The sequence below is a fragment of the Cryptomeria japonica genome, chromosome 1 (assembly GCF_030272615.1).
Source record: "Cryptomeria japonica chromosome 1, Sugi_1.0, whole genome shotgun sequence".
Taxonomy (NCBI): Eukaryota; Viridiplantae; Streptophyta; class Pinopsida; order Cupressales; family Cupressaceae; genus Cryptomeria; species Cryptomeria japonica.
Genome location: NC_081405.1, coordinates 551,394,738 through 551,414,136, shown reverse-complemented (window position 1 = coordinate 551,414,136; position 19,399 = coordinate 551,394,738). Strand labels below are relative to the sequence as shown.

Genomic DNA, 19,399 nt, shown 5'->3' with positions numbered 1-19,399 from the left:
ACAACATCGACTTTATAGGAAATAGATAGGTCGGTAGCATAAACCCTAAAGCCTACACATTTAGGTTGAGCAATTCAGTCGATTCAATCTTGACCATTGAACACTTTGCATTTGAATACAACGGTCTTGAACAAATCTCAAGACATTCTCCATCGTTCGTTCTTCATCGCTTCTTGGAGGCGATAACCCATCACACATTCTTCACCGTTTGCAGGGACTTCACATATTCTCGAGGTAGATAGGATCAATCCCCTTCATGCAAGATCCTTCATGCACATGAGGCTGACATGGCAACACAATTCGATCTCCATTACAATGCTAACTCATCACATAATGCCATCGGTTGAATCACACAGGCTCGAAACACTTCAACCGCAAACCCTGAGGCTGGGACTACCAACCGGTAGTCATACCATATTAAACCTTGATAGAAAACATTCCATATACCAGTTCACTTGGACAAATGTACTGCTTCACCTTTTGCACATATACTGGTTCACTTCGCTAGTTGCTTAACTTCAATAAACCGGTTCACTCTTCAAAATATTACCAGTTCTTCTTCAGCATATTGACATCAATGATAACACAATATCATCATGTCAACATACTCTGCACATATACCAACAATCTCCCCCTTTGGCATTGATGGCAATTTACAAGGATATCTCTCTTTCTACATCACATCTTCTCTGCTTCACATCTTCTCCCCCTTTGACAACAATGCCAAAGTGTAGGCACGAGCTTCCTTGTTCCACTATGTTGCTCCCTTGAGGAGTAGCATCCTTCAACACATCAATCCTGAAAAGATATAGGAAAGTAAGATCTGACTTATGTGGAGCACAAACCTTTAGTTTACCTCTTGAAGGGGCAGCACCCCTAATTCACCTCTCAAATAGGTAAATGTAGCCTTCGATAGAGGCTTGGTGAATATGTCTGCTAACTGCTCCTTAATGGAAACATGTTCCAATACCACCTCTTTGTTATGAACCTTTTCCCTCAAGAAATGATACTTGAGTTCAAAGTGCTTGGTTCTAGCATGTAAAACCGGATTCTTGGAAATGTTAATTGCACTTGTACTGTCACAAAATATACTTACCAATTCAAATACAAGAACTTTGAAGCCATTCAATACATGCTTCATCCAAATAGTCTGGGTGCAGTTCATAAAAGCTGCAACATACTCCGCTTTTATTGTAGACTGAGAGATACAACTCTACTTTTTACTCATCCATGAGACCAGTCTACCACCGAGAAAGAATGCACCACCAGTTGTGCTCTTTTGGTCATCCACATTACTAGCCCAATCAGCATCTGTGAACACTTTCAGGTTGAAATCATCATTGTATGGATACTGTAATCCATATTCAATATTTCCCTTCAGATATCGAAGAATCCACTTGACTGCTATGCACTACATAATGCAACTTACCAATCATTGATTGGTATTCCCTCTCATTTACCAATGTTGAGCCATCCTCTTTTGATAGTTTACAACCGGTCACCATTAGTGTACCAACCGGTTTGTTGTCTTCCATGCCAAAGGTCTTCAGCACCTCTTTGACATACTTGGACTGAGTAATAAAGATTCCATCTTTCATTTATTGAATTTGCAGTCCAATGAAGAACTTAATCTCCCCTATAGGTGACATCTCAAATTCCTTCATCTCATCTGCAAATCCATGACTCATCTTGTCATCTCCACCAAAGATTATGTCATCAACAAATACTTCACAGATCAGAATCTAATCTCCTTCTGATTTCAAGTAGATATTGCTATCTTCACTTGTTCTTTCAAATCCAATCTTCACAAGATGGGAGTGCAAGCGTTCATACCATGCTCTAGGTGCCTACTTTAGTCCATACAAGGCTTTATGTAGCCTACACACCATGTCACTGTCTTCTGATAGGGCAAACCCATCTGGTTTCTCTATATACACCTCCTCTTCAAGTATTCCATTTAGAAATGCAGCTTTTACATCCATTTGGTATACCTTGAATCCTTTAAAAGCTGCATATGCAAGAAGCATACAAACTCCTTCCAATCTTGCTACTGGAGCAAAGGTTTTTCCATAGTCTTCTCCTTCTTCTTGGGCATATCCTTTACATACTAGTTTGGCTTTGTTCCTTACCACTGTGCCATCCTCATTCAGTTAATTTCTGAAAACCCATTTGGTTCCAATGACATTTTTATGCTCCAGTTTGGGTACCAAAGACCATGTACCATTCTTTTCTATCTGATCAAGTTTCTCTTCCATCGCCTTGATCCAGTCTTCATCTTTATGTGCCTCTCTGAATTTTTTAGGCTCAAATTCAGAGATCATGCAAGAGTTTTCTTTGATCTTTCTTCTTGTAAGAATTCCTGCATCCTTGTCTCCTATGATCTGCTTTGGATCATGATTCAACTTTACATACCTAGGAATGATCTTAGTTGTTTCATCTTGCTTTTCTTCTTCATCAGCATCAACATCCACCAGTGTAGGAGCCCTGTTACTGGCGCTTGGATATTTTGTAACTGGTTCCTAAAAGGTTACTACCGATTCATCTCTTACTTGCTCACTATCGGTTTCCTCAAATTTCTCAGAGGTTTCATCAACTCTAACATTGATGCTTTCAACAATTATTTGAGTCCTATTGTTGAAACATTTGAGAGCTTTTCTCTTTGTGGAATACCCTAGGAATATTCCCTCATCACATTTAGCATCAAACTTGCTCTGATGTTCACTCCTCTTGATATAACACTTACTTCCAAACACTCTGAACTAGCTTACCACTGGTGTCTTACTGGTCCAATACTCATAAGGTGTTTTATCCTTACCCTTTTTGATGAGTACTTGGTTCATTGTGTAGACTGCAGTGCTCACCGCTTCTCTCCAAAAGGTGTGAGCAACCTTTCCTTGGATTAACATAGTTCTAGCCACTTCAACCACAGTCCAATTGTTTCTCTCTGCTAAGCCATTCTACTGTGGAATTAGGAGGGCAGACAGTTGCCTCTTGATGCCATTCTCTTCACAATATTTGTTGAATTCACCGGAAGTGAATTCCCCTCCTTGATCAATTCTAAGGCATTTGATTCTTCTACCTCTTTCCTTTTCTACTAGTGCTCTGAAAGCTTTGAACTTTCCAAAGGCTTTAGACTTGTCCTTCAAGAATTTGACCCACATCATTCTTGAGCAATCATCTGTAAGAATCATAAAATACCTATCTCCCTGCACACTCCTAGTTTTCATAGGACCACACAAATCAGTATGCACAAGATCAAGTAAATTGTCTACAGTGAAAGATTTACCTTTGAAAGTTGAGGAAGACATTTTCCCCAGTTGACACTCTCTGCACAAAGGATTTTTCAGTTTGCTCAACACCGACAATCCTCTAACTACCTTGATCTTACTAGCCTTCACAATGTTATCAAAGTTGACATGGCAGAGTCTCCTATGCCATATCCAGTTGTCATCAAACTTGGCCATAAGACATGTACTGACATTTGCATTCAGCTAAAATAGGTTACCTTTGGTCTGCATACCGGTGGCCATTAGATCACCATTCTTTCCTTTGATTTTGCACACTCTATTTTTGAATTCTAGAGTGTGTCCACTATCATTCAGCTGGGAAACACTCAATAGGTTGTGTCTGAGACCTTCTACCCAATACACATTGTCAGCACTGCTCTTTCCATTTAGAGAGATGGACCCTCTGCCTTTGACCATACATGGTGCATCATTACCAAAATGAACCACACCACCTTCATACTCTTCCAAAGATAGAAACTTGCTCCAGTCACCAGTCATATGGTGAGAACAACCACTGTTAATAATCCACTCATTGGAATTATCAAAGTGGGAGACAAGAGCCTTCTTGTCTGACACATCTTCCTTGACTGCAACAAACACAATATCTTCATTTTCTTCATCTCCTAATTCCTCATCAATGAAACCTTCATCAACTTCTACAAAATAGTTTCTCGGGTTTCCTCCTTTGAACTTCTTGAACCTCTCTGGTTTATCCTTGTTGTCACCATTAGGACAGTTTACAACAATGTGTCTTATCTGGTTACAAGAAAATCTTTTCAAAGGGAGCTTACCTCTGTATTTATCGGTTCCCTTAGGAAGTCTCTTGGCAAGAAGAGCTTCAAATTCCATCAGGATCTCCTCGTCATCCATTTCTCTGCTCTATCTTGGTTCACCACTGGTACTAGCTTCTTTGCCTTTTCTAGATGGTGCAACAGATGCTCTAAAGGTTGATTCAGTCTTCTGAACACTGCCATCAAAACTATTTAGCTCATAGGTTGTCAACTTTGCAGTGATGGAGTCTAGGGATACCTTAGTCTTGTTTATTGACCTCAACTCCTGAATAGCAGAAACCCTTATTGCATAGACCGGTAATAAGGATCTCAAAACTTTGCTAACAATAGTGGAATCTTCCATTTTACCACCCACACTCTTGATATCTCCAACAACAGTTTTGATTCTTATTCCATATTGTTGAATGGTCTCTCCTTCAACCATCTGCATGTCTTCAAACTTTCCTCTAAGGATTTCTTCCTTAGCTTGTTTCACATGCTCGTCACCGCCATAGATATTCTCAAGAGTATTCCATACTTCTTTGGGATTTTCTTTATCCTGGACATCAATAAACTCAATATCAGATAGGCTACTGATTAGGGCTTCCATGACTTGCTCATTCTCCTAGATCTCTCTCTTTTGATCATCGGTGAGAGTACCGATAGGAATAACATAAGCATTATCAACATAGCTCCAGTGTTGAGCACCCATGCTTCTGATGTATATCTTCATTCTGTCCTTCCATATTTTGAAATTATCTCTGTTGAACTTTGGACCTTACCTCTTCATCATTAGAATAGGATCTTTTCTTCAAGTGGTTAATCTTACAACACAGAGGACCTGGAGGACGCTTTGATACCAATTGATAACTCAATGATGAACAGTGAGTACCAAACCGGTATTGAGAGGGGGGGGGGTGAATCAGTACAAACACAAAATCTTCTCCTAAATCGGTTTGACTGCAAACAGTGAACTTGATTGACAATCACTAACACTGGTCTGAACCAGATTACTATCGGTTAAACTCAATGCGACTGTGAAAGACATAAACCAACAACACTTAGCTTTCCATACAACCTACTCCCTCATTTTCACTTTATCCTTATGCATAAATGGATATTCTATCATCTGAGATACACTAATTTACTAGATCAACATGATTCACCACTAAACAGGAAATAATGAAACATCACATGAAAGAGGCATCACACATGACACATATTTTTCATGTGGAAACCCAACTAGGAAAAACCACGGTGGGGATGAATACCCACGAGCTATTTTTGAACTCTTTAGAAGTCTTCTCTATTAGGAGCCTAGTCTGGTTAAACACTATTACAACAAGTTCTGTTAGGAACCGATCCTGTTAGGGATCACTCGGTTAAGGGATGGCTAGAATACCCAGTTAAGGGTTAAACCCTATTAAAGGTTACCTTGTTAGAGGATTTTATGAACTCAATGGCTTTGATTCACCCTGTTAAAGGATTTACAGCAAGTTGGTTAAAGCTACATTGTTAAGGGATTTTCCAAATGTTGAAGTGATTAGAGAGCAACATGTATTACAATAATCTGGTAATAACACTCAATGCTAATGCAGATCCATTTTAGTTCCTTCCTTTTGCACACACACTTTACAAGTATCAATTCTCTTATTTGGTCTGGCAAGAATCATGTATCTCTGCACTTAGATACACACACAATATTTTCCAACAACCTCAACATGAAACACAACATTGACCTTATAGGAAACAGATAGGTCGGTAGCATAAACCCTAAACCCTAAACATTTAGGTTGAGCAATTCAGTCGGTTCAATCCTGACCATTGCACACTTTGCATTTGAATACAACAGTCTTGAACAGATGTCAAGACATTCTCCATCGTTCATTCTTCATCGCTTCTCAGAGGCGATAACCCATCACATGTTCTTCACCATTTGTAGGGACTTCACACATTCTCGAGGTAGATAGGATCAATCCCCTTCATGCAAGATCCTTCACGTGCACGAGGCTGACATGGCAACACGATCTAATCTCCATTACAATGCTAACTCATCACACAATGCCATCGGTTGAATCACACAGGCTCGAAACACTTCAACCAGAAACCTTGAGGCTGGGACTACCAACCGGTAGTCATACCATATTAAACCTTGATAGAAAACATTCCATGTACTGATTCACTTGGACAAACGTACCGCTTCACCTTTTGCACATATACCGGTTCACTTTGCCAGTTGCTTAACTTCAATAAACTGGCTCTCTTCAACATATTACCAGTTCTTCTTCAACATATTGACATCAATGACAACACAATATCATCATGTCAACATACTCTGCACATATGCCAATAGGTAAAAGCACAAAGTCGTGTTACACTTTTATAAAGGAAATAGCCAATGTTGGTTGAACTTTTTTAATTGAATGAATAGAAAGTAACATATATGTTTTGAATTTTGAAATGATGTAAACTATTAAAATTTATAAGTTTTAGTGTATTTTATGTTTTTAGTTTTTTTTTAAATTTAAAAAATTATTTGAATATAGTTTTTTATAAAGTAGACACTAAAATTTAGTTACTGATAAACTGTTGAAATTGAAGTTACACGAGGCGTCAACCTTTATATAATAACTTTTGTCTTTTTTTCTTCAATATTTTTGTGTGTATTGATAACTTGAAGATTTAGTGCATGGATATATTTTTCACTATTTTTAATAAATACATATTTTTATAGAAATTTTAAAAGTTGTGTGTACTAAAATATAACTCTTTCCATTTGGTACCACCTTTTGTCTTAATTATTTATCCAAAATATAAAAGAGTTATCTCATAATAACATAGATTCATTTCTCTACTACATCATATTTTTTCAAAAAATTTAAATAAATAGTTTTCCTTGACAAGATAATCAACCTTATATTTTGTTGATGATCTACTTTCGATAAAATTAAATATTAAAAATAAAAAATAATTAAAATATTAAATGATATATATTTTTCAAAATTAACTTATAGATATACAAAAGGGTATTTTTTATATTAAAAAAAATATATTTTTAAGAGTAAGAGTTGTTGAAACATTGAGTTTTAAAAAAACAAAAAAAAAATTGGTAATTGGACCCTATGTGGTATAAAATATACATTTAGTAGACAATTCCACTTGGAAAAGTTGTGTCCCATGTATAAGTTAGTTTTAATGAATCTATATAGACCATATGTTTGACTAAAATTATTTTTTAGTTAGAAATACTTAAATTCATTTGTGCTAATAAGTGGGCCTGAAACATGACACAGTTTTGTACTTTTACCCTAGAACTATGAGTAGAAAGTAGGATAAACACATGAGAATAAAAAAATCATTTTGGTTTACATGGAAGAGACCTAAATACCTCAACACTTTGTATCATCCCCAAAAGATAAGAAAAAATTACATGTACAACAAAAGCAAATTTATGGAAAAAGAACATTTACACCAAATATATGAATGAAAGTACAAATAGAAGAATGTCACAATAGGGTGAGTCATTTTGTATCCTTGTGTAAATTATAGAGCATCAAGGTTTTTTTAAAGAAAAGTTAACAAGAAAACACACACCAATCAACACATCATGGATAGAAATATTTAATGTGCAAGAAAAATAAACAGACAAAGGGGTACCTCACCTACGAGCCAGTCTTATAACATATTATTTGCCTCCTATTCTTGCCTATCATAAAGAGATAGAAATAAATATGCTAAAGGATATATAACTAGTATAATACAAGGAACTATATATAGCTCCATACATGGATCATTCCCTAAGGAAGGATCAATATGTGTGTCACTAGGAGCTAGAGCCAAAATTTAAGAGAACACTAAGGATAACTTAGAATCATTCTTCATATTTTCAACAATGTCATCCAAATCATTGTCCAATTTTATCACCATAGGTGGTGTATTAGTGCTACCAGCATTAACTTAAGCATTATTGGCCATAATAGAAAAAGGAACTTCAAGAATAGGAATAGAAGAATCCCTAAAAATCAAGAATTTAAGATTTTGACTAGGTTGGTAAAGGTAAGGATCAAACTTAGGTGTAGGTGAAAATAAAGAAGGTTGAAGAGGAAAGGAAAAGTTAATATTCAAATTCTTAGGGGAGGGAATGCTAGGGGAAGGTTCACTTCTCAAAGATATCTCACATCATAGCATGATGTTGTCTTTAGTATTCTCTCACATTATGATTCCATCCATAAATTATGATTTAGAGATTTTAGTAAGAGATGGGGTATCACTCAGCATCAATTCCTTTTCTTCATTTTCTTCAAGAAAAGAAGGATGAATGGGATTAATCTCTAAAGATGGAGAGATAGGAGTAGGAGAAGATCCACTCACAATGGATCACTTTCCTCTAGATGAACTTTTTTAGTTTTTTTCCAACTAATTCCTCTGAGATTTTCTGATGGTAAGACATTTCTAATTATCAAAGTATTTACATTAGTTTTTAACAAACAAGAATTAACCCTGAGGCTAATTTCTTTTGTACTTTTGGTTCTACAAGACCAAGGGGTCAGCCCTATGAAATACCTAAAGCTCTATTCAAATATTAAACAAGGTATTGTAAAGCCAAAATATTCTCATCTCTTTTAACCAAGAAGATATAAAATAACCCTCTATATTTGGTATGCATCTTGGATTGTGTATTTTTCTTGCACTAAGTATATATAAATTTGTCTTAACCTATAAGAAACTATAGCATCCTAAATTGTACTCGCCTATAATTTTGTCCTCACTTAGGCATCACTTTGGCCTTCATCCTCTAAGGCCTAATTGAAGCTTTGATTCTACTCACCCCAATCATCAAACTAATTTTTTTACTGTTTTCACTTTCCTCCCCTTAATCTTGGGACCCTGATGTCTAGGAACAAGGCATTGGGCACCATATAAGGACTAGGGAACCCAACACCATGGTCCTCTCAAAAAGGGCCCATTTTGGGGCCTCATAAAAATCACTCAGTTTGAGTAATAACCTAGATCCCATGTTGGCCTATGTCAGAAATTTAATATTTTTTTTAATGAGCAAGTATAAAAGGATGTCTACCCTCTAATGTCAATCCTAATTCAAATTCATAATCTACTCAAGAGACCAAATTTGAGATCCTACAATCAAGTGAGAAAGAAATCACTCTTCTATCAAACATTGGAGATGACATTCATGTTCTATGTTTTATGAAGACTATCTACATGAAATCCTAATTCCTTCTGAAGAAAAACAAAACTTCCTTAAAATGTATATCATTAGTGTTTCAAACATTTTCAGTTTCCCCCTCAAAAGGAAAGCATTTTAATACAATACTTCATTTACATTTTAATTCTATTTCATGGTTAATTCCAAAACTAGGGTTTGACCGAAGGCAAACCCCTATTCCCAACCATTTTTCTATTTTCTCTATGTGCAGGAACAAGTACAGAACAACAAGATTTGAAGATATGAATAGGTTCCCCTTTGGACAACAAAAGTTTGGAGGACCAAGGCGGCAACCATCATGGTCTTGACAATTAAGGCTAAATTTATGGGAATAGATCCATAATTTTATCTACTACTCAGATCCAGGTTTGTGGCTCCGTTTGACAACTATAGCTCAGTGTTTATGCATAATTATTTCTATAATCTAGCGTTGTACCCTAATATTTTACAATTCAAAAATATAATTCAATTAAAGGGAAAGAAGAGCCCCATTTAGGAGGCCTATAATCAAATCAAAATCTAGGTCTATTAGACTTAGATCTATCAAATTCCTATATTTCCCTAATGTGATGGTAATTAAGCAAAAATTAATGGTCTTACTACATCCCATGGTGAAACCCTGATTTTTCACCATTACAGAAAAATGAAAATAAACATGATTTTCAAATTATATTTGTTTTTGAAATAAAAGACTGAAACTTATAAAGATTCTTAAACTAGTGGGTTTTTTGAAATTAATGCATTACATCAATTTAGCAATTTAGATTATAGAGAGAAAATTACACCGATTTGGAAAATTGATTTTAAACTAGTGAGTTTTTTTAAATTAATTTGTATTACATTAATTACCTCTATGATGGATCTATCACAATTCTACTTGAGATTCTTAATATATCATACTTGAAACCCTCATGTTCAATTCAAAGTAGTTTAACCCTTTACTTGCAAAGATATTAAAAACTAAACATACACTATAAAAACATCATAGAACTAAAACATATGAAGATTGTTCATTATATTTCAAAAGATTTCAAGTACAATATTATGGAGACAAATGTAACAGAATATTGTGACCTTTTTTAATTTTGATTTAGATTCTATTATACAGACATGCAATAAATCAAACTATGCATTTCTCCTATAGACACCTAAATATGGACACTTCACAAAAAATATTCTCTCTCCAAAACTTTAGAAGAAAAAGAAGTACAATGGCTTAGAATTCCCTTTTATAAGAACAAGGGAGCAATCAATATTAAAGCCAATTATATACTTGTCACTTTTTCATTTGGCAATCAATTACAAATTATGCCAAAAGTAAGGCATGTTAGTTTTACCATAGAATAAAATAGAAATTTGCACTTGAAGTAGACGAAGTTGAGGCTACTTGGATATGTTGAATATATGCATTTACCTTGAAGAAAAGATACCATTTCCCAAAATGAATTTGATTCTAATTCTAAAATTGGTAAAACTTTTTTGTATATTATGATTTTAGGAGTTAATGGTGTAGCAAGGAGTTGCTAGAATCAAGTCATTTGTTGATGTAGATTCTTCTTGTCAAAATCTAATGACCAATAGAAATTTAAATATGCATTATTCTCATTTTTCTCTTCCTATGGGGTATGTGTAGGATCACGACAGGCCAAAAAGTGTGTTGGCATTTGAAATAACTGATGTAGATCAGGTGATGTAGTTGAAGTTGGATGACTACATCGGTAAAGGATAAAAGTCTATTTGTGATGAAGAGATTGAGATTCTATGAATAGATGACATGCTCAGTTATTTGTGTTGTCATTGCTAGCAATTGATGTTCCTAATGTTTCTGATGGTTTGTTTTGTCATCTAAGTGATTTGGTTTACCGGAAGACAGGGTTTATCGGCAGTGAACTAAAGTTTGTGAAATAGGACTTTAACCGGTAAAGAAAAATTATTTTGATTGGATCGGCCAATCGGTGATGACTAGTGATTTGTGGTTTAGATGGTGAACTTGTATCATGGAAAGGTGTATATGATCGGGACCAGAACTTGTGATGATTACTGGAAGGAATATTTCAAATTTCTGATGAATTTTTGCTAAGGTTGTAGTAGGGTTTAAGGACCGATGAAGAAACCATCAAACTGGTAATGATTTATGTAGTGCCCCGCCAGGAACCCTAAAGGAAAACAACACAACTAGGCAACTAAAGGGTGAAATAAATTTTTTTTTGTTAAAGACTAAGTGCACTAACTAAAACCATTGCACGTTTAATAACATAGCGAAAGTCTAACATATGATTTCCTAAGGGTTACCAACGAACATTAATTCATAGATTATATTAACACCATAGTTAATCCATTTAATTAGATAAAATTGAATGCTTTAGTTTAAAACTACACATACATCCAAATTTCATAGTAAGGAAATAAAAGTATTCCAATGTATCCAATTTCCATAAACCATTTAAACATAAGATCAAAACAATAACATTCATTTCACTAACATAATATTACAATATCCATAAATACATGGCTTCCAATAATACCACTAGTTACAAAGTTACAATATCAAGGTTACATAAAAGTTTGATACAATGACCACAAGGTCTCAATTGAACAATGATCTCGAACAAGAGCGGGTACATAAACCATGAACCAAGAAACACCACTGAAGCCTTTCCTCACCTGAAGAAACAATCCAGAACATCTGATGGGAAGTGGCACTACCACCTAACCATGTGATCCTGAAATTGAACAACCCCACCGTACTAGGAGATAGTAGAAAACCCTCAAGCAAGCAAAGTAAGACAAGTAAAAAAGGACTACAAGACTCTGCGAACATCCATGTAACTCAACTCACAAAACACAAGTGACTCTAAGAAGAGAGTGTCATCCCATAGCTTGATGGTTACCATGGTATAGCCTCCATAGGTCTTGGCCCCCATCCTGGGTTTCTCCTGGTAACCTCTCCCGAGCCTCTGGTTCCAACTAGGTCTCATGCGGACTCTACCAATCCTTTCGTGAAGACAAGGTGGTAAGTTTGTCATTCCAGGCCTTCTCGTAACATTATGAGCCATGTACAAGCACTCACCTATGCACGAAGTACACTTATCTTAATTAATATTTATCTCACTCCCCCCAATATATTATTCTGTTATCACTTTTTAACTAACTTTCAACGGGTTATCCTGTCATCCACTTTGGGCATAGCCCCTGCTCGAAAGCCACTCTCTCTCATAGGACACTAACAAGAAATGTCTCTCTCTACGAGAACTCTATGGCAAAATAGACAACCATAAACAATCCTGACAAGCATAGGTGAAGGATACACAAATTCCAACCCAGATTGACCATTTGGACAAAAACACACAATGGCTCATATCAAATAGGTTATACAACAACACCTGGTCTAGGAGAAATAATAACATAGGACACAATGACAATTCAACCAGAATACCAATGAAATTTAAGCTTGACTGAAAACGTCATTTACACAAGATCCTAATACAAGCAATCTTTTCTTAAAACAACCAAAGCATAAATTATTTGCAAATAAAGATTTTTCCAATAAAAAGAAAATAGAACTATTTAAAACAAAAACATCCTTCTTGTCATTTGTCCAAAAAGATTTAAAATAAAAATAATTCTCCTAATGTATTTTCAACATATTTATTAAAATTATAAGCTCTATTTCTGAAACATTCCAAACTGTACTTAAATAATATTTAAAATATTATAATAACTACCATAAGAAAAACATATCTAATATATAAATATATATATAAACACATATATGAATATACATATATCAATTTATATACATATATAATATAACACATAATAAATTTTATTTATCCAACCCCTGGGTACGAAACCTGAAACAGTCATACCGCAGTATACACAGGGGTTAGAAATTAATTTAAAAATAAAAAACACTTTAAAACTTGTTTATAGCCCTTGGCATGGTAGCCTAAGCTACTGTTGGTAGCTAGTACTACCGTCCGGTAGCACTGCTACTATCTATAGCTAGTACTACCGTCCGGTAGCACTACTACCATCGGCAGTACTGTGTACTACTGCCGATAGTGGATGCTACCGTAGGTAGCATGCCCTACCTTTTTATATATATATATATATTTTATATTTTTATATTTTTATATTTTATATTTTTTATATTAATTTCCAAATTCCAAAAAAATCATTTTTCATAATTCCCATAGAATTTTAAAATTTCATATAAATTGAAAACTCCTTCACATAATTTTATAGCAAACACAATTTTTTTAAATTTAGATAATCAAATAAATTTAATTCACAATTAAATTTATTTCTAAGAAACCACAAAATTTATTTAAAGGACTATTAATACAAATTAAACTAGAGATAATAAATTAATTTTCTCAATGTTTTAAAAATTACATCCTTCCCATAAACTAGAAAAACACATCAGGTATGGATTTTAAAACAAAACTTGAATTCACTAGAAGAGGGTTTATATTTGACAATAATTTTATACACACACATCAAATAGAGAAAAATAGAAATATCTACTAAAACCCACAACTAAGAATTCATCCAACCTGGTATAGCTTTCCTGGAAGAAATCTGTAGAAGCGCCCTAACTTTTTCAATAAGCTTCCAATAAATTCCTTCACCTAAATTCTAGACTTGTTCCTGTGTGTAACTAAAATAAAGACCTATTCCCCTATTTAAACTAAAATTCTAGGTTCAATAGCTTTTTCACAAAAAACCTAAATTTAGAATAATAGTAATTTTTATTTTATTTTCTAAATTTATCACAAAAGATAAACTAACATGCAATAATTAAAAATCATTATTCTTTCTTTTCTTTTCTCATGCACATTAATTAATTTTCTAAATAAATAATTAAAACAATATTTTAATTCTAATTAATCCTTTTATTCATTTATTTAATTATAACTTTAGAAAATAATAAATACAATTAATCTAATTTATTTTTCCATTTAAATAAAAATATATTTATAATAACATGCAACTTGCAACTTAATTTAATAATTTCTTTTAATTAACTAAATTTATAATCTCAATGCATAAACAATACAACTATGAGATAATTCCATAAACCTAATTAATTAATTAATTTAATCCACTAAAACACTCAAATTAAACAAAACTCAAGCAAATACTCATAAAAAGATCAAACGACAAAATACGAAGGCCGAACAAACTAACAAGACGACCAACTGACAACACTCATACGAGTGTAACTAAGTAAAATAAGGTCAACTACTATCTCCTCCACTTCCATCAAAAAATATAAGGTATGCTCAGACCTGTGAAGCCAGGTGGAGACGATACCCCGTACCTACCCAGTACTTGCACCTGCAATATCCTGCATCACCGAACCACACATGCATATATATACAATATAGAAAACATGACATACACACCAATGAAGGAGAATTGTGGCGTTCCCTGTCTCACCAAAATGAGTGAAGGAAAATCGTCCCCTTGCATCCAATACACTTGTAAACACACAACATATAATTACACATTGCATAGATAAAGTAAAATATGAGTACATAGCAATAATCCATAAAATGCCATAAATCACAAGTACTGAAATACTGCAAATAAATTATACATCTCATCTCCAGTTGAAGCATAATGTTATAAAAATCTGAATAATATATCATGGTAATGTATCCACTGAAAAACAACCAATAATAAAATATGAGTCTAATGAGTTCAAACTAGTAGGGGTACTACATTCTCCCCCCCAAAACTAGGCTTACTCCTGGAAGCCTAAAATAAATAAGAATATAGCTCTCTCATCTTTGTTTCATCGTCCCAAGTCGTCGAGGTCTCATCATTTGGGTCCCATAGGACCCCTATCTGGTCAATGGTACGACCCCTGAGGATCAAATCCTGATGTTGAAGAATGCGCACAGGCTCCATGGAAAGCTGCTCGTCCTTGACCTGCAAAGAGCTCCAATCAAGAACATGTTTCACATCAGGATGATAAGGTTGAAGAACTGAAACATGAAAGACATTGTGGATGTGGGATAGACTTGGTAGCAAGGCAAGATGATAGGCAACAGGTCCTATCCTCTCAAGGATCTCAAAAGGTCCAACAAACTGAGGCGCCAATTTAGATCCCTTTCCATAACGGATTGGACTCTTTCGCGGATGCACTCTCAAGAACACATGATCACCAACAGAAAACTGATGACCTACCCTATGAGCATCTACATACTTCTTCTGTTTATCCTGTGCTACTACTAAATGCTCACAAATCCTATCTACCTGCTGCTCCATCTCCTGAAGAATATCCGGTCCTATAAGCACCCCATCCTCTAACCGATCCCAACTCAAAGGAGTGTGGAAAGGACAAGCTATGATATCCATTGTTATAAGAAAACTCCACTAGATATATATAGTCCTCCCAGCATGACTGTTGGTCCATCACATACATGCGAAGCATGTCCTCTAATACCTGATTCACTCTCTTTGTCTGACCATCTATCTCTGGATGATAAGCTGAACTAAAATTCAACTGAGTCCCTAAAGCATGCTGAAGTGAGGTCCACAATGCTGAGGTAAAGACAGGATCTCTATCAGATATGATCCACCTCGGAATCCCATGCAATCTCACTACTTCTTCTAAGAAGACTCGTGCCACCACTGTTGCTGTGTAGGAAGCTCGAATGGAAACAAAATGAGAAACCTTATTCAATCTATCAACTATGACCATGATGGCATCATGACAACGTGAAGAGACAAGAAAACCAACAATGAAATCCATGGAAATGATATCCCACTTCCAATCCGGTACTAGATTAGGCTGCAAAAGCCCTGTTGGGTGCTGATGCTCTACCTTCACTCGTTGACACTCTAAAAACTTCGACACAAAATCAGCAATGTCACGTTTCATACCCGCCCAATGATAAATCTGTCTAAGATCTGCTTGCATCTTCTTGACACCGCGATGTGTCGAATAAGGTGCACGATGGGCCTCGGTCATGATGAAAACACGAAGACCCTCCAAAGGAGGTACATAGATCTATCCATGGTGACGAAGAAGTCCATCTGCCTCAAGGTTATATCCAGAGAATCTACCCTCTAAAGGCCTTCTGGACTCTATCACAGCTCTAACATCCTGATACCAAGTATCTTGAGGAAGAACTCCAAGAATTCTCTCTCTCAAGTCTACTCCAAGGGATAATATTGAAACTTCATGTTGCCTACGACTCAAAGCATCTGCTACTACGTTCTCTTTCCCCTGAATATAATGAACCTCAAAATCATATTCACAGAAGAATTCCATCCATCTTTGTTGTCAAGCATTCAAGTTTGGTTGTGTGAATATATACTGCAAACTACGGTGATCACTATGCAGCTCAAACCGATGCCCTAACAGGAAATGCCACCATCAAACCAAAGCATGAACTACAACTGCCAACTCTAAATCATGAACTGGATAGTTCAACTCGTGGTTCTTGAGTTTGTGAGACTCATAAGCAACCACACATCCATCCTTCATAAGTACTGCACCTATACCTTCCAAAGAGGCATCTGTACATACCATAAAATCTCCAGATGGATCAGGAACTGCCAAAATCGGAGCACTAACAAGGAGTTCCTTCAAGGTCTTAAAAGCTGCTTCACACTGTTCTGACCAAACAAACTTCTTCCCTTTTCTCTGAAGAGAAGTAATCGGGTGTCCTATCCAGGAAAAGCCTTTAACAAAGCGACGGTAATATTCGGCCAAACCCATAAAACTCCTAACCTCTGATATGTTGGTCGGCCCTGGCCAATCAACAATGGCTTAGATCTTTGAAGGATCCACAGATATACCTTCTCCCGAAACCACATGACCAAGATAGTTCACCTCAATCTAGAAGAAGTCACACTTTGCTAAATTGGCATAGAGTTGATTTTCCCTTAAGCACTGCAGTACAATAAATCAGAATGTCATCCAAGAATACAATGATGAAACAATCAAGGTAGGTGCAAAAACCCCATTCATTAAGCTCATGAAAACTGAAGGCGCATTCATCAACCCGAATGGCACCACTGTGAACTCATAGTGACCATAACAAGTACAAAACACTATCTTATGAATGTCTGCATCCTGAATGCATAACTGATAGTATCCAGACTTCAAATCAATCTTAGAGAACACCTTGGCTCCCTTAACCTGATCAAAAAGGTCATCTATACAAGGCAATGGATATCTATTCCAGATGGTTACCTTATTCAGCTGTCGATAATCAATGCATAACCGAAGAGAACCATCTTTCTTTTTAACAAAGATAATAGGTGCACCCCAAGGGGAAACACTAGGATGAATGAATCCCTTAGCCAATAATTCTTCTATCTGCAATTCAACTCACTTAACTCTTGAGTAGTCATCCGATATGGAGCTCTCAAAATAGGTTCTACACTAGGAACCAAATCAACACGAAAGTCTATATCTTGCTTCGGGGGCATATCGGGAATATCCAATGGAAACACATCCACATACTCTCTAAGAATAGGATGACTATCAAGAGTGATTTCTTGACTCTCTGACTCATCCAATTCCTCAAGAGAAATTGCAAAAAGCTGACATCCTCTACGCATACACCTCTTAAGTTGCATAGCGAAGATCATACGTAGGGATATCGACCTCTATACTCCAACAATCTCCACTTCTTTTCCCAAGTCATCTAAACACTCCACTATCTTCTTGCGACAATCTACACAAGCACTATGAGATGATAGCCAATCCATCCCCAATACAACTCCATAAGAGCCCAAAGGAATAACATGAAGGTCAACTAAAGTAACTATGGTTCCTAATTTCAACTCACAAATGGGAATAAAGGCATCTATAGAAACATGGACACTTGTAGCCAACTCTACTTGCCATCTATCCGCTTGCTTAGCAAACATAAGTCTGCACCGCTCCACAATGGATGAAGAAATAAAAGAATCAGAACCTCCAGAATCAAAAAGTACAGAGATAGGGGTTCCATGCAACATACCTGCTGCCTCAATGACTATACCCTAATGATCAGCTTGGCGGTCATCTACCACTGCAAATACTCTATGGGACCTCCCTGCATCTCCTACTATAGGTTTAGATGTTGCTAGCCTCTGACTACCTGTGTTGTGGAAATTTTGAGGGCACTGTGTAGCTCTGTGACCAAACTACCCACAAGAGAAGCAAGCTCCTCTATTACCTATTGGTCCACTAGATTGCTGGAAACTTCCTTGGCTAGGGGCGTAAGATGCACTTTGCGAGGCCTGCCCTGTAGGGCCTTGTTTTCCCCTCTGCCAGTTCCTTCCCTTCTTATACTAAGAATTGCCACCTTGTTGGCTCTGGAATTGTTTTGGTTTTGACTATTGTTGTTGTTGTTGACCACTCTTAGTGGGTTCTTGAGGAGTTCTAAATGGTGCAGCTGATTGGGACTAATTTCCCCTAGCTTTATTTCCACTGGTAGGTGCACTTCCTATCTGCACACCTGTCTGACCACCAAGTGCACGACTAAGGTTCAACTCAACTAATTGAGCCTTCACCATGACTATCTCCATTGAAGCTAGCTCGAATACCCTCACACCTCCACTGATACGGTCATTCAAACCTCCCAGGAAATGTTGGACAAGCATTGCCTCGTCATTACCAATTCTGGCGTATTGTTTGAGCTCATAAAACCTGTACTCATATTGATCTACTATCATCCAATACTAATGCAAAGCATAAAACTCATCTGCTTGAGTCTGCCTCCACTAGGGTGAGAGGAATCCTGCCCTGAAGCACTCCAAAAATAGTTCCCGTGTGATGGTGTTAATGCATACACCGATCTTCTCCTCCTCTAATCTCCACCAAATTGAAGCAAATTTATTGAGACACGTAATAGCACATCTCACCTTGGTGTTGCTGTTGTATGGAAACATAGCGAAACATCGGTCCAAGTCAATAAGCTAGGTCTCTGCCTCAAGACCAGTACCCATTCCATCAAAGTAAGGAGGATTGGACCTCATCAAGCCCTTTATGTGACCTAAGGAAGGTGGATCTTGGACAGCTGGAATCTCCCCTCTCCTTGGTGATCTCTCTCTCTCTCTCCTCTGGAACCTGTTGAAGTGACTCCTCAACCGGAGCATGAATAGGT

At 36.2% G+C, this 19,399-nt stretch overlaps 1 pseudogene; it reads right to left on the bottom strand.

Moving 5' to 3' along the window:
• LOC131044931 (ACT domain-containing protein ACR9-like) overlaps positions 1 to 18,968 on the bottom strand; it is a 35,360-nt pseudogene extending 16,392 nt beyond the window's left edge.
• Between the last annotated feature and the right edge of the window lie 431 nt (positions 18,969 to 19,399).